The sequence below is a fragment of the Mirounga angustirostris genome, unplaced genomic scaffold (assembly GCF_029215605.1).
Source record: "Mirounga angustirostris isolate CCGP_5_RB_7025 unplaced genomic scaffold, mMirAng1.0.hap1 SCAF_4, whole genome shotgun sequence".
NCBI classification, from domain to species: Eukaryota; Metazoa; Chordata; class Mammalia; order Carnivora; family Phocidae; genus Mirounga; species Mirounga angustirostris.
In genome coordinates this window covers 183,513,003-183,525,584 of record NW_026991712.1, presented here as the reverse complement: position 1 = coordinate 183,525,584, position 12,582 = coordinate 183,513,003, and the positions used below count along the sequence as shown (strand labels likewise).

The window sequence follows — 12,582 nt, the reverse complement described above, 5'->3', positions numbered from 1 at the left end:
TTTTTTTTCATGTTTGACCTTAGCTAAATGTCTCAAGTCTAAGAAACTACACAAAATAAAGCTTAAGATGCAGACTTTTGAGCCAGATCACCCCGGTCCTGAACCAGGCTCTGCCATGTAGGATAGTGCAACCCCCAAGCAAGTTCCTTACCTCAGCCGTGCTCAGTTCCCTTATCTGTAGTGGGCGTAGTAGTCCCACCCCCCGCCCCAGGCTCCCAGGCGCAGGCAGTGGCCTGGCATGTGCACGTTGAGCCTGGCATGTGCACGTTGAGCCTGGCACGGCAGCTCTCAGTAAGTGCTGGCCATTAATATTATTATAATCATCATCATCTTGATGAGAACCTGCACTCTCCTCCCAACTTCAGAATAGAGTTAAATCACAGTGTTGGGGTAAGTCAGGTAGTCACTGTGTCCATGATTTTGATTCTCTAAATATTGTTTACAGCTGAGCCATGTAGTATACTATGGTTATATTTCCTCTCTGGTGTGTGTGCGTGTGTGTATTTTCTGTAGTTAAGTATTACCTTGTCTTTTAATTCCCCTTACTGATTCTTCCCTCCAAATCTCCTTTTTTTTTAAGGATTTTATTTGTTTATTTATTTGAGAGAAAGAGTGCGCGTGCATGAACAGGGGGAGGGGCAGAGGGAGAGGGAGAAGCAGGGAGCTGGATGTGGGGCTTGATTCCAGGACCCTGGTATCATGACCTGAGCTGAAGGCAGACGCTTAATTAACGACTGAGCCACCCAGACGGCCCTTCCCTCCAAATCTCTTGGACAGGCCCATTTCCCAAGATAATTCCCTCAGGAATTTCTGTGGGGGCGTGGGGGGAAGGCAGCCCTGGGAAGTGGAGAAGGGGGAGGGGGTGAGGTCCCAGTTCAAAGGGCAGACTCAGGCTTCACCTGGTTGTTTTCAGCGAGGCATGCCCCTCGCCCACACCCCTGCACTCCGCCCGCTATCCGCTATCCGGAGCCCAGGACACCTCTAGGTTGGTTACCCGCTTCTCCAGGGCGGGTGGGAGACAGCCTGGCTGCCCCTGGTCAGGAGGGATTTGTGAATCCAGCTCCTTCACGTGCACTTTCAACCAGGAATCCCCCTTCTCTGCAGCCTCCTGCCGCTTGCGGAGGGAGGGACCGAACCGGACCGCAGCTCCTGAGCCTCTTGAGCCTCCTGAGCCCCCGAGCCCCAGCCCCGTAGGGTGTGGTGTCTGGCTTCTCAGTGCCCCCCCACCCCGCAGGCACTGGCTCTGCTCTGCCCACCACCACTTGCCCGCTCTGAAATGTTGTTGCCGTCCCCCATCAGCTGTCTTTGTGCCCATCCGCTTTGTCCTCATGCATTCATGCTTGAAAGACCCCATTTTGGGGGGAGAGACAGATAAGTATGAGTGTTCGGTCGGCCATGTGTCATCAGAAGTCCCCTTCTTTAAAGTACCCCTAGAATTGCATTTTAGAAACAAGAATTTCTCCTTTGGCCCCCATGTCCCATTAGGCAAAGGTTTGCCCCTATGGGCAGGGACCCCCTGCACCTCTGAGCTGTCCGCACGCAAACCAGCCAGGGTCCCGCAGTTTCCCAAGCCCCACGCAGGAGGTCAGAGGAGCGCCCAGGGTCACGGCTCGCTGACCCCTGTGGAAGCCTGCCAGCGCACCTGCAAAGCAGGTTGGGTTGTTGTCAAAAGGATGCCTGGGTCTGGAGACAGAAAAGACAAAGGCGGGGGGTGGGGGGGGGTGGGGGAGAGGGAGGTCTGCTGGAACACTCACGTGATCTCTATTATTATCCCCCTTTCACAGATGAGGAGCCTAAAGCAAAGGGATCAGGTGATTCTCCTAAAGTCATGGTTGGGCTGGGATTCAACCCTCTTGGTTGGGTGCCTCAGTCCACTTGGCCACCCTGCCTTTCCGAGTTACCTGTGCAACAGAAATAATAATAATAAAAAAATAATGATAATAATAGTCCCCTATACAGGGGTCTTGGGCTAAGCTTGGGGCTCGCTCTGGAGGAAGGAAGGGGGCTCCCCAAGGCAACTTCTGAGTGATACAAAGAGAGACACAGCAAATATTTTTGCTTCCAGTTTTGGAATTTAAAGCACTGAAGTTAATCTCTGGCTTTTGTGCCAGCTAGTTTTGAGACTTTGAGCTAGTCACTTATGCCTGTATGCCTCAGTTTCCCCACCTGGCTGTCATGATGTTCAAGGATCCTCCCTTCCCACAGTGCTGACCTTGGGGTATTCTGTGAGCCAAAGGCTCCCTGGCTAATGTTCCAGGTGAAGAAGGAAAGTGTTGGCTTGCCCACCCCACCCCCCCGCCCCCGCACCGTGGCTGCTTCTGGGGAGGGGGGTCTCAGGGGCGGGGAACACGGGGCTCTCTCACCGCAAGGCGAGGGAGGGTGAGCAGGTCCCCCCCCCAACCTGCCGGGTGCAGGTGGGTGGGGGACAGCAGCCACGGGCTGGAGGCATGGCTGCTGTTTCTCACCCCGCAGGGAAGGTGGTGGGTGCCCTGTGTTCTCCCCCAGGAGCATAATGCCACCAGTTGTGGGGTCTCTGAGAGACATTTCCCTGAAGGCCAGAACCAGAGCGAGGCCATGGCAAGGGAGCAGAGCATCTAAGACCCTCCCAAGAATTCTGGAATTCTCTGTCGCTTGTCCCTTTCTTTCTAATGACTATCCCTTTCTTTCCGTATGACCAATCTTGCTCAAACAAATGTGTTTAGTCCACAAATATTGACTGAGGACTGTAGGAGATTAGATTATTGTTTAGTAAGTATTTACTGTCCCCCACTCCACCCACTGCAGGAGCTCCTTCCACACCCGAGACTGGGCTCGGTCGTGTGATTAGTCTTGACCCCTGGGGGTGAGCAGACAGGACTCTAGCAGAGACTGAAATATGCTCTCAAAGCAGCCTTGAGCCTTCCTTCTCCGCACCTCACCTCTGCCGTTGCCAGCAGAAGCGCTTCCCAGGGGCTTCCGGTGCCCCTGCAGCCTGAGCCCCAGGACGGACAGACACAGAAGATCAAAGAGTCAAGCCAGGCAGCCCTGAAGTCCCAAGCAGAGTCACCCAGTCAGGCCCAGCAGGACCCGCCCAAGAAATGTGAGCGAGTATAAATGATCGTGGTTGGAAGCCCCTGAGTTTGGGGGTGGTTTGTTAGGCAGTCCGGCTGACTGTTACAAGGGCCCACTATGCCCTTGGTCTGAGAAAAGTAAGTGTAAAATTCTCCCTGCGACAAGTGCAGGGGGTGGGGGTGGGGGGCGTACATGGGAGAGTGTGCACTAGGAGGCAATGACCAGGTCGGGTAGGATGGGAGCTGGGAGCACGAGGAGGAACCAGGCAAGGGACAGAAATCCAGGCGCAGAGGCTGCAGGGCAGGAGGGAGCACGGGACTCGGAGGAAAGCCGCGGAGCCGGGAGAGGTGGGGCAGGGCGCCAGGCAGGGCTGGCTGGTGGGGCTGCAGAAGCCAGACCACCTAGAGCCTGGGGGGCGGTAGGAATCCTGGACGCTGTTTGAAGAGCATGAGTGGAGTGCATGCACCATATGCATCTTGCAAAGATCACTTTCACTGCTGAGAGTGAAACAGATCAGACGAGCCGTGAGTGCCGGTGGGGAGGTGGAGGAGGAGGCCGTGGCAGCCAACCAGGGGACAGGTGATGGGGACAGGTGAGGAGGGCATGTGCATCAGTTCCCGAGGGCGGCTTTAACAAAGTCCCACAAACTGAGCAGCTTAAAACAACAGACATATATTCTTTCTCGGTTCTGGAGGCTAGAAGTTCAAGATCGGGGCGTCAGTCAGGCCATGCTCCCTCAGAGAGCTCTTGGGGAGAATCCTTCTTGGCCTCTGCGGCTTGTCGTGGCTGTCGGCGATCCTTGGCTTGTAGATGCATCCCTCCAATCCCGGACATCCCATCACATTCTTGTCAGGACACTTGCCATTGGATTAGGACCCACACTCATCCAGTATGACCTCATCTTCACTGGATGACATTTTGGACTTATTTCCAAATAAGAGCATGTTCACAATGTGTGGGTGAGCAAGGATTTGGGGGACAAGCTCTTCAACCCAGGGCACATGGCATAGGGTGGGTGTGTCGAGGAGTGGACAAGGAGCAGATGGTGTGGGGAGTCACTGAGGGGGTGAAATGAATGGAACTTGGAGCTGGGCCCACTGCTGGCCTTCTGGGCCTTCACTCTTCTCTCGATCACCCCGCTGACACTCCACCTGGCTGTAGAGCCACCCCCTGGAGGGGGGGTCCCCCCACTTGGCTGTTGTTCTGTACCTGACCCCTTCCGCAGGCTGACAAGGCAGCACTTACCCTTCTCTCTGCCACGTGGTGCCCCTGGTGCCCTGGATTCACAGACATCCATCTGGCCTGGGCCAACATACAGCTGGGGCTTTTGAAGTCGCTCCGGGTTCAAGTCCTGGCTCTGCCACTTCCTGGCCAGGCAACTCTGGGTGATCTGCTTAAGCACTTTGTGTCCTAGCTTCCGCCTTGTAAAATGTAGATAATCGTAGTGCCTACTTCATAGGAGGGTCATAAGAGGTGAGACACTTAAAGCACAGAGCACACTTCCTGGCATATTGTAAGCATTATGTAATATATGTATTTATATATTACATATATATGTTATATGTTGTATATATGGCCGCCATATGGGTTTGGATGCCTTAATTCTTCCTTCTTCCAAAATGATGTCCCTTGGAGAGAAAGATTCAGGACATCCCTGATGAGGAAACAGCCCAGCAGAATGGGCCAGGCTCTGTGCAGAAGGGTGGCAGGACCAATGTTCCAAGCTCTTGGAGATGCTTCATACTGGTCCCCGTGGGATCAACGCTAACTTCACAAGCTCCTGGCACAGAGAAGCACATAGCTCCTTCCCCGTAACTGCTTGCTGAGGGAGTGAGGCTGCTGACCCCCTGGCTGGGGACTGGGGCACCCTGAGGTGAGGATGGAGCAGAGAGGCTGGACCAGGAGGTTTGGACCCATTTTCAAGGTGTCTACCAAACACAGCAAGCCCTGCTGTGGTGGACAGGAAAGAAAAACGAGTCCCTTACTATTGGAGGTCTCTTCTCTGTCATTTGGGAACAGAAGGATGACCTTTCTAGAATTTTTATGCAGAGTCTGAAAGTATGAACTGAGGCCACTGATAACAGCTCTCTGTCCAAAGAAAAATAGACCAGGGAGCAAGTTTACATAAAGTGATTATTTATTAACGCTTGTTACTATCTGAAATGATCTCACTTACTGTTTATTATCTGCCTCTCCCACTTAACTTGAAATTCTCTAAGGTCAGGAACCTGGTCTGTTTTGTTTACTATTCTCCCTCCAGCATGTAGAATAGTGCTTTCAATATTTGTTCATTCAGTCCCTCACTATTTAAGTTAAAAAAAAAAAATGCTGAAGGAGCAAATGAATAAATACTTGGAGGGGTGCTTCACTTCTATTATGGGGTTTTATAATTCTATAATATTGAAGATGTTGTCCCACAGGAAAAAAATACACTGAAACACTCTGCTAAAGAGTTAAGACAGGCACCAAGATCACAGCCTGCTCACTTTTACTTCTCTGGAAGTGTTTTTGAAAAACTTTGCAATAATTAGTGTCACAAGCCCAAGATCACCTCTTCTCAAGGCCACAGGAAATCTCCTCAATCTTGGTTATCACCTAGTGTCTCATTTAAAGCTACGGAAACTCCGCTTTGCATCTTTCCCTTTATTCTAGATGATTAATAATGTCTGATAGAGCTACACTGCAATATCACAGTCTGCCAGCAGGTGTCGCTGTCTAACAATACATGACCTTGCGTGAGACCAACACCCCCCCTCCCCCTCCCAAGAGCCTTTTAAGGCCAAGAGTCTATGAACTCAACCAGTGTACTAATTCATGAAGGCTGTAAGATCAAAATTCTGTAAGATAAGGTCCCCTCTATTTCAATTTCACTTCATGAGATAAGTATAGCTTACGTTAAGGATGAGGAATGGGTATTTTGTTAACATGCTTCAGTGTTCTTTCAGTTCTGGTGGGTCTTGCCACACTTTCATGTTATGGATCCGTGCTTTTACCAGGGAAGTTTTTTGTTGTTGTTTTTTTTTCAATAATAATAATAATATCTAAAATGCATTTATTATTTTGAGATTCCTCAAAAACCTCTGATTTCATTCTAACACATGGTTGTTGCACTCAATATTTGTTGGATGATTGCCCCTCCCCTCCCCAGCAAATCCTGGGGATAACATAGAGCTACCCTACAGATGGAGAAACTGAGTCTCAGAAAGGTTAAGTAACTTGCTCAAGGTCCTACAGGCAGTGAATGACAGTGCTGGGATTTGTCTAATTCCAAATCCCTTGTCCGTCCATTCACTCCAGGTGGCAAAAGGGACCCAGGGGAGATGGGTGCCCCCCCCGCCCCGCCCCAGGAGATAAGAGCTTGTCAGGGCAGCAGATTCGGCTCAGAGGGCTCAAAGGTGTCCAAACTGTCTCTGGACAGATTTTCCATCATCAGAAAAAGTAGCTGATGTTGGGGCACCTGGGTGGCTCAGTCGTTCAGCGTCTGCCTTCGGCTCAGGTCATGATCCCAGGTCCTGGGATCGAGCCCCGCATCGGGCTCCCTGCTCTGTGGGAGGCCTGCTTCTCCCTCTCCCACTCCTCCTGCTTGTGTTCCCTCTCTAGCTGTCTCTCTCTCTCTGTCAAATAAATAAAAATCTTAAAAAAAAAAAAAAAAAGAAAAAGAAAAAGTAGCTGATGTTAATTTGTTATCTACTAATTTCTTCCCGTCATTTTCCTGAAACAGATTACAGAAGGGAACAAATTGTGTGTGACGATGCCAGTGATGAAATGTGGGGGTGGGGGTGGGGGTGGAGTCGGGTGATGGCATCACCAGGAGCCCAGAGCCACCCCCTCCCTACTCACCCCCTGTGGAGCACAGATACTTAGTTTAAGACTTGAGTCAGTCTTCAGATTCCTGGGTTTATCAGCTGATGTCACAATGTTTCAAGATTTTGTATCTTTTTAGCAAACAATAGCATCAGCATTGATAGGGTGAGTATATGCCCCTTTCTCACAATCTGTTCTCCAGGATTGTGCAACAATGCGCCCCGCCGCAGTGGGTCACGGCTGGATGACCAGCTCTGCAGCATGGTCCTGCCCACCTGCCCAGAACCCTGGCAGAGAGGAAGGCTCGCTCCCCAGAGATTCCTTTGGGAAATTTAGGTCAGCAGGATCTAATTACCCGACTGGCTCAGAGCTGAGATTTCAAGATTAATGCTGAAGGAGGGTGGAGTGGGAGGGCTAAGGACTCCTAATTGGGAACCATCTGTTTCAGGGCCCTCACTTCAAAGGTGGGGTCTCTGGCCCTCGCTGAACAGATGCCGCCACTTGAATTACACGCAGTCTGCCCCAGTCTGCCCCAGAAGGTCTCCTCCAGAATAAGAGGTGAAGCCTGGAGGAGTCCCACTCAGGAGGCTGACAGCAGCATGGCCCTGGGGCCAAGGGGCTGCAGCCCCGGCTCCAGGAGAGGGCAGCCCCAGGCGAGGGGCGCACACTTCCTGTATAACACTCTCCACCATGCTTACTCCTCCAAGGGAGAGATCCCAAGCACAGAAGGGGCTGTACTTTTTGGGAATTAGACGACTCCAAGGTATACCGGTAACTTGGCAAGATCCCCTTGCCATCCCGGATGTTTTCACAGTTCTCCCAAGTGCTATTACATGCTGGGACAACTAACAATTCTCACATTGCAGAGTGGCTGAAGGGAGTCCTGGGCTCTCTTTAAATCCCAGCCGCCCCTGGGTTGCTGACAATGGCTGTCCACCTGAGCAGCCTGGGTTCCTAGACAAGGGGAACCAGGAGTGTTAACTGGGCCGCCAGAATGCCCACTGAGGCTCACTCTTTTTTTTTTTAAAGATTTTATTTATTTATTTGACACAGAGAGAGAGAGAGCACAAGCAGGGGGAGCAGCAGAGGGAGAGGGAGAAGCAGGGAGCCCAAGATCATGACCTGAGCCCAAGGCAGATGCCCAACAGACTGAGCCACCCAGGCACCCCAGTCTTAGTAATTTTTTATTTCAAAACAAAACTGATTTTCAGCACAGGGAAGTGAGAAACTGGAAACCGTCACAGAATCCATTTGGGCTTGCAGCTCTGATCCAGCAGGGCCTTTGCACCAGGTAGGGTCCCTCACTTTAGGAGTGTAACAACAGTCCTGCCCTAGAGCGTTACTGTAAAGATGAAATAACAGGAAACCACATTTCATGTTACAGCTCCAATAACGATAATGCAATGGACACTACACATAGGGGTGGAGAAAGGCAGGGAGGTTTTGCTCTTAAAACACTAATTTATTATTTATTTGTTTTTATTAAAGATTTTATTTATTTGAGAGAGAGAGAGAGAACACGAGCGGAGTGGAGGGGCAGAGAGAGAGGGAGAGGGAGACGCAGACTCCCCACTGAGCAGGGAGCCCGATGTGGGGCTGGAGCCCGATGTGGGGCTGGATCCCAGGCAGAGAGGCTTGACTGAGCCACCCAGGCGCCCCAACACTAATTTCTTTAAAACGTTCTGGTTCGAGGGTTGCGGAGGAAAATTCCTTTGAGGAGCCAAGAGCCACAAGACACTCTATAATAAGTCCTGGGGGTGCAGGACCTACCAGGCAATCGCTCACTCATTCATTCAACAAACATTCGTGGAGCGCCGCCTGCTGTATGCTCTGTGCTGAAGAGCCCGGGCCGGGGGGCGGTCTGGGAGTTCAGAGACCCCCGCCAGTCCCTGTGGGTACCGAAAGGGAAACGCATGGGCGAGGGGGCAGGGCGGAGAGTCCCTGCATTATCTTGCTGGCCTACGTCCTCCTCTCCTGCGCCTTCGAATTACGGAACTTTAAACTGCTGGGAATTTCAGATGAGGCAAGCAAGGCCTTGGTCCCAAAGTTATTGAAACAACCCCCACCCTCCCAAGAGATTTTAAAACATTATTCTTAGTAAGCCCCCTCCCCCGCACGGCCGCGGCCCTCCGGGTGTTGCAACCCCGGCCTCTCGCCCAGCGGAGGCTGCCCGGCGTTTCCCAAAGACGCCTCCCGAGGGACCGCGGCTCCGGTGCCGCCCCGCGGGCCGCGGCGGCCTCCGGCTGGGGTGGCGGCGCGGGCGGAGGCCGAGGGAGCGCCCGGCACAGGGGGTGCCCCCGCCACCCCGAGCCCCGCGCCCGCCCCTGGGGCGCACAGCACCCGGCGCGCGGGAGCCGGAGCCCGAGCCGCGGCCGCGGCCGAGGGGGCGGGGCGGGGCCGAGGGGGCGGGGCCGAGGGGGCGGGGCGGGCACGCCGGCCCCGCCCCCCGGCGCCTTCCCCTCGCCGCACTTTAAAGCCTTCGCCTGCTTTTTCTTCCTCGCACAGAAGTCGCGCTCGGGCTGCCCGCGCGCTCGCAGCAGGAACCAGGCTCCAGGCGCTGGCGCCGGGGCCGCGGGAGGAGGCGAGTTCGCTCCCTGCGGCGGGCGCGGCCCGGGCGCCCCGGCCTCCTCGGCCCCGGAGAGCGGCGGCGGCGGCGGCCTCCCTGGCGCGGTAGGCAGCGCCGGGCACGGGAGACCGGGCGGGTGGGGGTCCGGACGGGGATCGCGGCCCTCGGGGACCGAGTGGTGGGCGCGGGGCCGGGCGCTGGGGGCCTGGTGGGTGAGGGTCCCGCTGGGGACCCGCCAGGGGGCCGCGGGGAGCCCTTCTCTCGCCACAGGTCCTGGCCGAGGGGGCCAGGGCGCCGCCCAGAGCCGCTGCGGCTGCGGGCGCCTTGCGGGTCGCGGCGGCCCGGGGGTCCCACCTGCGGGGGCGAGACAAGGCGGGGGTCCCGGCGGCCGCGACCACGGTCGCGCCCGGGGTTGAGCCTCGGCTGCCGCAGGCCCGGGAGGGGACCCCGGGCGCGCGGCGGCCCCCGCCGACTTCCAGGTGCCCCGGCGCCCCGGGCTCCGTTCCCGCGGCTGTCCCCGCGGCCGAGGCGGGGGCGCTGACCTGCCCCTCCCACACGGGGGCAGCGCGACCCTGCTCCGCGAAGTTAGTTTCGCTTTTCCCGCCGGTCGGGAGCCGGATCTGCAGTGTGGCCCTACTGGCCCCCTCGGGGCTCCCCTGCCCTGCTCGCCGCGCCTCCCCCGGGGAGTCCGCCGGGGCGACACCCCGGGCGGCGCCTCCCTCTCCGCCATCCCGGAGCCGCCGCAGCTTCTCCCGGCAACCAGGGGGGAGCCGAGTGTTGTGTCAGCAGATCGATGGAAACAGAAAAACCAGAGCAGCCTGGGCCGGTCGGTGGCCCCGCGGGAAGGGTCAGCCCGCGGCCAGGGTGTGTGGGGACTTGGTAATTGTCCTGTCCGAGTTCAAGGCGAGGGCTCCTGGAATGCTCACTGGCCCCTGGCGCGCGGGCTTGCCCCGATGGGAGACTGCAAGTGAGTGTGTGAGTGAGTGTGCGGCTGGGTGTGAGGGGTCTGGCGACCGAGTGTCTGTGTGTCTCTGAGCCTGCCTGTGTGGGTGTGCCTGAGCGAGTCAGGGTGCTGCGTCTGTGTGTCTGTGTGAGATTACGTGTGCGTGCGGTGTGTGTTTCTGTGTCTGTGTGTGTCTCTGAGTGTTTCTGTGTGTCTGGGCATCAGTGAGTGCGTGCCTGGGGTGAGTGTGTGTGAGTGTGTATGGGGTGAGTGTGCATCTCTGCGAGTGTGTGTGTGTGCCTGGGGTGAGTGTGCATCTCTGCGAGTGTGTGTGTCTGAGTGTGCACCTGGGGTGAGTGTATGTGTGTGTGTGTGTGCACCATCTAAGGTAACCTGGCCGTGGGGCTGCTGGTGACCGAGAGCTGCCGGTGACCGAGAGCTGCTTACCTTGACTTTCCTCGCTTGGTTCTTTCTCAGAAGTGGGCTGCTCAGACCGGTCGCCCTGCCGATGCTAGCTGGGGAGAACACAGGCTCCTTCTCCTTCCCTCTCCTCTTCTCTGAAAATGAACCGGGCGGATTGGGGGTGAGTTGGCAGGGGCTGCTTCCTGAGTGAGTAATATTTAATTAAACACTCCAGCCGGTAGCATCAGAAACTGGTCATGAGCTGAGTTTTAACAGGTGGTGATGGTAAAAAAACGCCATCCCTGGTGACTGCAGATCGGTGTCCTTAGCAGAATTCTCTGCTGGCTGGGGCAGGACAGCGCGGGAGGGGGCCCAGAGCTTCATCCCTGGTTGCTGGGTGTGAGGACAGCAAGCATCCCTTCTCGGCCCTGTTCCTTTCTGATACTCCCCCTCTGGGTGGTGGAAAGTGCTAGATTTAAGCACGAGGGGCATAGACAGGCTTCCCTCTGCTGAGGCATCACGGAGCTGAGGGAAGCCCTGTCTTACTTACAGGGCATCTATGTAGGCCAAGCTTTCCCTTCCCAGCAGAGGCCCGGAGAGGGTGGCTGACTTGCACACAATGCAGAGCCAGGCCTGTGGACGGTCTCCAGAGCCCTGGCTGTTGCCCCAGGTTTCTGCCTCTGGTGCTGAGGTCATGGGCCAGGCACCTCACGTCCCCCCAGCTGTAAGGTGATGGACTGGATTAGATCATTTTAAGCACTTCTTGTTCTCTTACTGCTTTTCCTTCTGCAGAGAGGGCTTTACCCAGGAGAGAGAGTTTGCCAGTGGGGAGGTGTGGAATGGCCCAGTGCAATAACTTTATAAATCCTTTTCTTTCCCAGCCTGGCTACCACCAGGGAAGCAGAATCAACCACAGTGGTTCTGATAGTCACGAACCAAGCAGGGGCAGACCTGGCTTCAGGGAGGTCGGGGCTATGGGGAGATGGTGGGTTCTGGGGGTTGCGCAGCTCTTAGGAAGGAGTGGTCCCACTGGGGGCCCTGGGTGATGTCACTGTGTTGCTGGGGGGGACTGCATTCCTTGGGCTGCTCTAGCAAGGTTGAAACCACCCTCCAGTGGGCTCCTGGGGCTGCCTCCTGAAACACTCTGGGCCCCTGGGCAATCAGCTAGAGGTTTCCTTTCTCCCCTGGAGCCTGGGAACAGGATGGGGGGTGGGGAGGGTGAGCTGGTGGAGGTGAGTGCTGCCCCTGCTCACTGGGGACAACGGAGACTATGCTCCCCTGGCTGCGCCTGGTCCCCTTCTTGGACCTTCCCCCTCCTGGGGTGAGCAGAGCCTTGCCCACTGATGCGTTTTCACATTTAGCAAAACCTCCGATTCTATAGTGTTGAGAATGTTGTCCAGGAATTTCACACCAGTTCTTTGCAAGAAATAGCTTATGGCTCATGGGCATAATCCGTTTATGTTTTGGTGCCTGAGGAGTTTGAGAACGAGGATCTTTATGAGACAAAAGCACAGGGCAGGTGTAGATGGGCCTCTGTCCGCCTCGGGATGCGTAAGCCTGTCCCTCCCCGACAAGCCTGACTGATGAAATCCACGCTTTTGTTTTGGACTTCCCACCTAGCGCTTTCCCTTTTCCCAGGTAGCTGATAGAGTGAGCCCCTCCTAATCTAAGAGTCAAAGTCCAGCTCATAGTCAGGTGCCAGGCTTCCCAGGAAGGTGTGCTTCCCAGGCGTGCGTGACGTTGTTGGATGGTGGTGGTGGTGGGGATAGTAGGAAATGTGCTCATGCCAGGCTCTGATCGGAGTCCTTGAGACATT

At 55.4% G+C, this 12,582-nt stretch overlaps 1 protein-coding gene and 1 long non-coding RNA gene across 4 annotated transcripts in view; one reads left to right on the top strand and one right to left on the bottom strand.

Moving 5' to 3' along the window:
• Positions 1-7,307: 7,307 nt before the first annotated feature.
• Positions 7,308-10,910, bottom strand: LOC135364230 (uncharacterized). Its single transcript, XR_010411120.1, has 3 exons — positions 10,812-10,910; positions 8,626-8,744; positions 7,308-8,197 (listed from the first exon to the last, which is right to left on the bottom strand). It is a non-coding gene; the product is annotated as an uncharacterized LOC135364230 (long non-coding RNA).
• Positions 9,340-12,582, top strand: part of SPSB1 (splA/ryanodine receptor domain and SOCS box containing 1) — a 71,580-nt gene continuing 68,337 nt past the window's right edge. The window contains exons 1-2 of one of the 3 annotated variants that reach the window (XM_064589964.1): positions 10,356-10,388; positions 10,842-10,947. The gene's annotated coding sequence lies outside the window, so the exon portion shown is untranslated. Of the gene's footprint in view, positions 9,526-9,626; positions 10,389-10,841; positions 10,948-12,582 lie in introns of those variants that run through there. The other 2 variants (XM_054513153.2, XM_064589965.1) reach the window with 2 other exon arrangements.